The sequence below is a fragment of the Galeopterus variegatus genome, unplaced genomic scaffold (assembly GCF_000696425.1).
Source record: "Galeopterus variegatus unplaced genomic scaffold, G_variegatus-3.0.2 Scaffold560, whole genome shotgun sequence".
Taxonomy (NCBI): domain Eukaryota; kingdom Metazoa; phylum Chordata; class Mammalia; order Dermoptera; family Cynocephalidae; genus Galeopterus; species Galeopterus variegatus.
Genome location: NW_007726671.1, coordinates 91482 through 97478, shown reverse-complemented (window position 1 = coordinate 97478; position 5997 = coordinate 91482). Strand labels below are relative to the sequence as shown.

General features: G+C 44.5%; 1 long non-coding RNA gene across 1 annotated transcript; it reads right to left on the bottom strand.

Moving 5' to 3' along the window:
- Positions 1 to 740: 740 nt before the first annotated feature.
- On the bottom strand, positions 741 to 2735 carry LOC103588359. Its single transcript, XR_550305.1, has 3 exons — positions 1534 to 2735; positions 1294 to 1379; positions 741 to 1164 (listed from the first exon to the last, which is right to left on the bottom strand). It is a non-coding gene; the product is annotated as an uncharacterized LOC103588359 (long non-coding RNA).
- Between the last annotated feature and the right edge of the window lie 3262 nt (positions 2736 to 5997).

Here is a 5997-nt window from a genome sequence, read left to right as displayed (position 1 = left end):
CAGCCATGCCCCCCAACACCCGCAACCAGCCCACCACAGGAAGCGCCCCAGGCTCTCCCAAGCCAGGGAGGTGGGGGACCGAGGGCCTTGGCTGTGCCTCCCTGACATGTGCAACCAGCCCAGCGATGACCACCAAGCCGCAGCAAGAAGGTCCCCGGGTTTCTGAGTGGGGGTGGTGGGGGGCGAGGGCTTTTGCCATACCTCCTGACATCTGCACCCAGTGCCCAGCAATGACCAAGCCACCACTGGAAGCACCCTGGTCTCCCTTGTGGGAATGATGGGGTGCCACAGGCCTCAATCCCACCCCTTCCTCCTTCCTTTTTCCATCCCATTTCCTTCCCCTTTCTCCTTCCCCCTTCCTCCCAACTGCTCTGCAACAACATTATAGAATGTAAAAAATAAATAAATCAACTAATTAATAATAATAATAATAATAATAAAGAAGTTGTATGTCAGGAGACGGGGATGAAGGCCAAATATATATTTTCACAATATCATAGGTGGTAGGCCAGAACATTCCAAATGATCAAAAAAGCACCTTTAAAAAAGGAATTGCCCTAATTAGAGGTCTGGTTATCCTAAGGGGTGTCTGGGATCATTTTGGAATTAGCTGTGTCTGACATGGCAAAATCTATCCCCATGCTGCCATCATATCTCACACTCAATGCCCTCTTTCAAAGACACTGAACCTCTGGGGAGATCCAGGCAGGACTGGTTGCAAATGACAGAAACCACATGTAGCCTGTTTAAGCAGAAATACAATTTATTACAGAATATTGGGGGCTCCCAGTATCTCATGAGCAGCTGAGAACCAGGCTCAGAAACTCTACAGTGGGAACATGGCCCAAACGTGCCACTGCAAAGCACCTCCAGGGAGAGACGCTGTTGCCATCGCCGAGTGGAGCCACTACAAATCGGCTTCGGATGCCACCCTGGAACCTCGGCCACTGGACCTTGCTGCCTTTCTACCAGGACAGATCACATGAGAACCTGCTTCATCTTAGAGTGCTGGCTCAATCAAAGTCTGGTGTTGGTGCATCTACCTGGGGAGGCTGCTGACATTTCTGCACCCTCATTTCTGAGAAGCAGAGTTTCTGGCTCCTCTGGAGAGTCAGGGACTCAGTAGGAGGGAATTCCCCAAAGAGCAGAATATGTTCCAAAGTGCTGCACAAGCAGAAAGAAGGGCAAATATTCACTAGACAATTTAGGTAAATGTATTAGTCTGTTTCTGTTTCTTATAACAAAATACCTGGAACTGAGTAATTTATGAAGAAAACAAAATTTACTGCTTACAGTTTCTGAGGCTGGGAAGTCCAAAGTCCGGGGGACACCACTGGTGAGAGCCTTGGTTGTGACAACAGTGAAGGCAAAGTGTCACACTGCAAAAATGGTAGAGCAGAGAGAGGGACAGACTCTTTGTGTTCCTCGTTTAAAGCCCTGAGAACCACGCCCCATGACCACCACTTTTAATCCATTCACTGCAGCATGGTCCTACGATCTAATCACCTCTTCGAGGCCCCACCTTTCACTTACCATAAGAGTAAATAAAGGTAAATCACTTTAAAGTTCAGGCCGTCACGCCATCATCTGAAAGGAGAGGTGACATGAATGTGAGTGGCTTCTGTCGTTAGGAAGAAGAATATGGCAAGGGCCTTCCGTACTCAAACCCTCATCAGGCTCCTCCCTGTGAAGGGCACAAACATCCTGGCCCTGGCCCATGGAGCACTGTGACTGTGTGTGTCGGTTAAGACTCTGTCTGACTCAGCTTCCCGTGGCCGTGTGGGCCACCGGGCAGGGTGCAGTGATGGGAGCACAGATTCAGTTCTTCACTGGGTACTGTTCACTTGCCTTCTCTCCCTTAGAAATGTGTTGAGGGCCTGCTCTGCTCTAGACTCTGGCAAGAGCATGAACACGATCCTATTTCACTACCAAGTTCACTGAGACCCACCCTGGGAATCCACAAGAATGACAGCTCTCTACCTTCTGAATCAGTCAATTCCCAGGAGGCCAGAGGAGGACATACCCCAGAGGCCAAGGGCAGGGCTTCCTCTCCTGATTCTTTCGTGTTTGTAACAAGTGAGACAGTTATCTTTACTAAAGGATCTCAATACCAAGACTTGCCTGGAAATTTCTTTAGTTACATCATCCAACTTGTTAGGCACAGTTTCCGCTTTCCCTGTTGCTGCAGTGTTGTTAAATTCCTGCCTTTCCATAAAAAGAACGCCCTTTCTTCCAGTCTTCAATATCTTGTCCTCACCTTCCTTTAAACCCTCACCAGCCTCCCCCTTCTGCTACTGGACTCTGATGCCCTTTAGACTTTCTTCAGAGTCCTTCCAGGTTCTGCCACCTGCCCAGTTCAAAAGCCACTCCCATAATTTAAGGTTTATGTTCCAGCAGCACCCCACTTCTGGTATCACACTTAATTTTTGTTATCTAGTGCCACATAACAAATTACTCCAGAATTTAGTGGCTTAAAACAGCCACAAATACTTATCTTTCCCAAGTACTGTAAATCAGGAATTCAGAAACAGCTTAATTGGGTTCCCTGGCTCCAGGTCTTTCATGAAGTTGCAGTCAAGGTATGAGCTGGGGCAGTGGTCATCTGAAGGCCGGATTGGGACTGGAGGAGCCACTTGCAAGGTGTTAGCTGTAGCAAAGGCCTCGTTTCCTCTCCACATGGACCTCCCCATGGGGCTGCTTGAGCAACCTCACAACATGGCGGCTGGCTTCTCTTAGTGCAAGTGACCCTAGAGAAAAAGTGGAGGTCATAATACCCTTATGCCTTAGCCTTGGATGTCACACACAATCACTTCTGCAGTATTCTAGTGGTCACACTGACCAGCTCTGACTCAGCATGAGAGGAGACTACATAAGAATATGAATGTAGAATATGAGGTTCATTGAGGGCTTGTGGGCCATCTGAGAGCTGGTTACCACTGATAGTTAAAGAGGAAAAAATGTGTTAAAACTAGTTAAAGGAAAAGAATTATATTTGTAATAAGAAATATATATATATATATAATATTGTATTAATAAATTTATATATTTATTATAACATGTATTTCTTATTTTAAAAGTAATTCATGTTATTTGTAAAAATTTAGGAAAAATTCAGATTAGCAAAAGAAGACAGTAAAAACTATCCCATAATAGCTCCACCCAGAGAAAAACCATCACCCTCATTTTGGGGTATATCTTATCAGCCTGAACTTTTAAAATTTTTACAAGAATTGGATAATAATGGACAAAACCTTTTATTCCCTCTATTTTTCACTTAATAGTATAGTCACAAAGTACACTTCTATCACATCTTTGGTAATGGTAACATTTTATTCCTGCAAGTGACTAAGATATAATTTATTTAACCGATGCCCTATTATTGGATATTTAAGTGTTCTGAGATTTTTACTTTATTAACAAAACTGGAATGAGTATCTTCATAGCTAAATCATTGTCTATATCCATGACGATTCCTTAGGGTTGAAATAGAATAGCGGCATCCACATGTATGCACATTTTAAAGTGCATTTGGTATCTATTATCAACTGTCCTTAAGAGAGATTGTCCCTTTTTACATGTTCACCAGCTGTGACTGAGGAGTCTTCTTGTCTCCTTTGACAACCCTGGTTGCTTCCATTGAAACTTGTGTTTGTATGAGCAACAGACTGTGAGATAATATTTGTATGTAGCAAATGTAACTGACAAATATTAGAGCATCTGCAATTCAAGAAGATAAACATCCCACTGGGAAAAGTGGAGTGAAGGTATGAACATAAAGTCCACTGAAGAAAGAATACGAATGGATCATTAACATTCAGAACAACGCTTGTGTCCTCTGGTAGTTGGGGAAGTGCCGCTAAAACCACAATGAAATATTGTGGTATTGCCCATCAAATTTGCAGAGCATAAAACAAATAGATTACATTCCCAATCTGCATGCAAACCTCAGCCTTCAGTCTCATTGAATTTCTTGCCATTCCCCAAACCACATTGGTTCACCTCATCACAGACTGTTCCTTCTTCCTGCACACACTTGATGACAGCAAGGGGGATGGGCACACTAACACACAACTGCTGAGAATGGAAATTTTTCTACCTCTTGGGAACAAAATGTAGCAATATTTGTGGAACTGTAACCTGTGCATACTCTACCGCTGGGTCACTACCAGCAGAACTCCTCCCACCTCTGCACAAGGATCCCCATTGCAGCATCATTTGCACTAATGGAAACCTGGATACAGCCTAAGCATGCATCAAAAAGGGAGTGGTTATAAAAACACTATGGCACCTCTCTAGCACAGCCTGTGATGCAGTGGTTAAAACAAAGCATTACAGAAGAGTGATTAAGAATTTGTGCTCCAAAGCCAGGTAGTCTAGGTTTAAATTCCAACTTTGGCACTGGCTGTGTGATTATGGGCAAGTAAATTAACCTCTCTGAGACATCTGTAAAATGAAGGACAATAATAATCCCTACCACACAGGGTCATTGTGAAGATGAAATTAATATTATATATAGTATAGAAAGATCCTCTTCAGAATTTATTAAATGAAAAAAAGCAATTTCCAGAAATTATCTATCTACGTACATACAGTGAAATTCTTCATTTGTGAAGAATTTTCCTAACAAACCCAAATCATTTACAGAGGAAGGGGGTGGGGTGGGGGGTGAAGAGAGAGAGAGAGAGAGAGAGAGAGAGAGAGAGAGAGAGAGAGAGAAAGAAAGAAAGAATAAGTAGTTTCGGGAAGATCCACAGCAGATATGTAAGCCTTGTAACTACAGAGGAGGCAGGTGGAATGGGGACATTAGAGGATTAGAGGGGGATGTTCACATTTAATTCTGAATGGCTTGACTATTTCATTAGTGCAATTTAAGAAATAAAAACAACAAACCAGTGTAAAAGAAAAACCTGTCAGTTTGTGAGTCTTACCATTCTACCCTGGGCACACCTTTTCCTTTCATTTAATCTTGGATGTCCCCAAGATCATGTAGTTTAAAAGGTGAAGAAATTGTCCTTGAACCCATCAGTTGAGCACTCATTTGGGGACTGCTCCTTCACTTTGTCCCTAAGCATCCCTGGGTTAGGGGTCTCCTTGCAGGCTCTCCCAAGCTGCTTCCTCCTGCCCACTCAGAGTGCCCTCTGGTGGTGGTAACTCACAGTGCTGTGAGCCAGTAGCACAGGGTGAGGGGGTGGGGGGGGTAGGGGGGGTGGAGGTAGGGAGCAAAAAGCTTCCTCACAAGGATTTAGCCTGGAATTTGACTCTGGGTTTGACTCTGGGTCTGTTGCTGGTGGTGGCAACAGATATCTCTCCCATGTTTGGGAGGAAACCTTTCACCTTACTGTTTTTAAGTTGTCCCTGTCTAGAGTTGCCCGATCTAGCAACTAGAAACACAGGACACCAGTTTAAATTTGCATTTTAGATAAATCACAAATAATTTTTAGTATAAGTATGTTGCATGGAATATATTGCATGGGACATATTTATACAAACAAAAATTATTTGTGGTTTCTCTGAAGTTCAAATTCAACTGGACGTACTGTGTTTTTATCTCCCGACTGTAGGAAGCAATCCTGTTGGCATGGTGGGGTGGGGGCAGGTAGTGAGAAAGAAAGGGAGAAGGCGGCCTGGGGAAAAGCACGTGATGGAAGGGGCGATGGCTCAGTGGGAGACTGTGAATGGCATCTGCTTGCCCGGTAGCTGCAGCTGTCAGGGTTTCCTGCCCTAGGATAGAGCTGCTCCACCCTGGGGTGCTTTGAAAACCTGATGTCTGAATCTCCTCTGGAGTGATTCTGATGTCATTGGTTTGGTGGGGTGGGGGTGAGGGTTGGCTCAAGGCATTTAAAAAAGCCCCCAGGCAATCCAAATGTGCAGCCAGAGTTGAGAGCCACTGCTCTAAGAGATCTGGGTCTGCGGAGAGGCGTGTGTGTGTGTGTGTGTGTGTGTGTGTGTGTGTGTGTGTGTGTGTGTGTGTGTGTGTGTGTGTGTCTCAGATGCCTA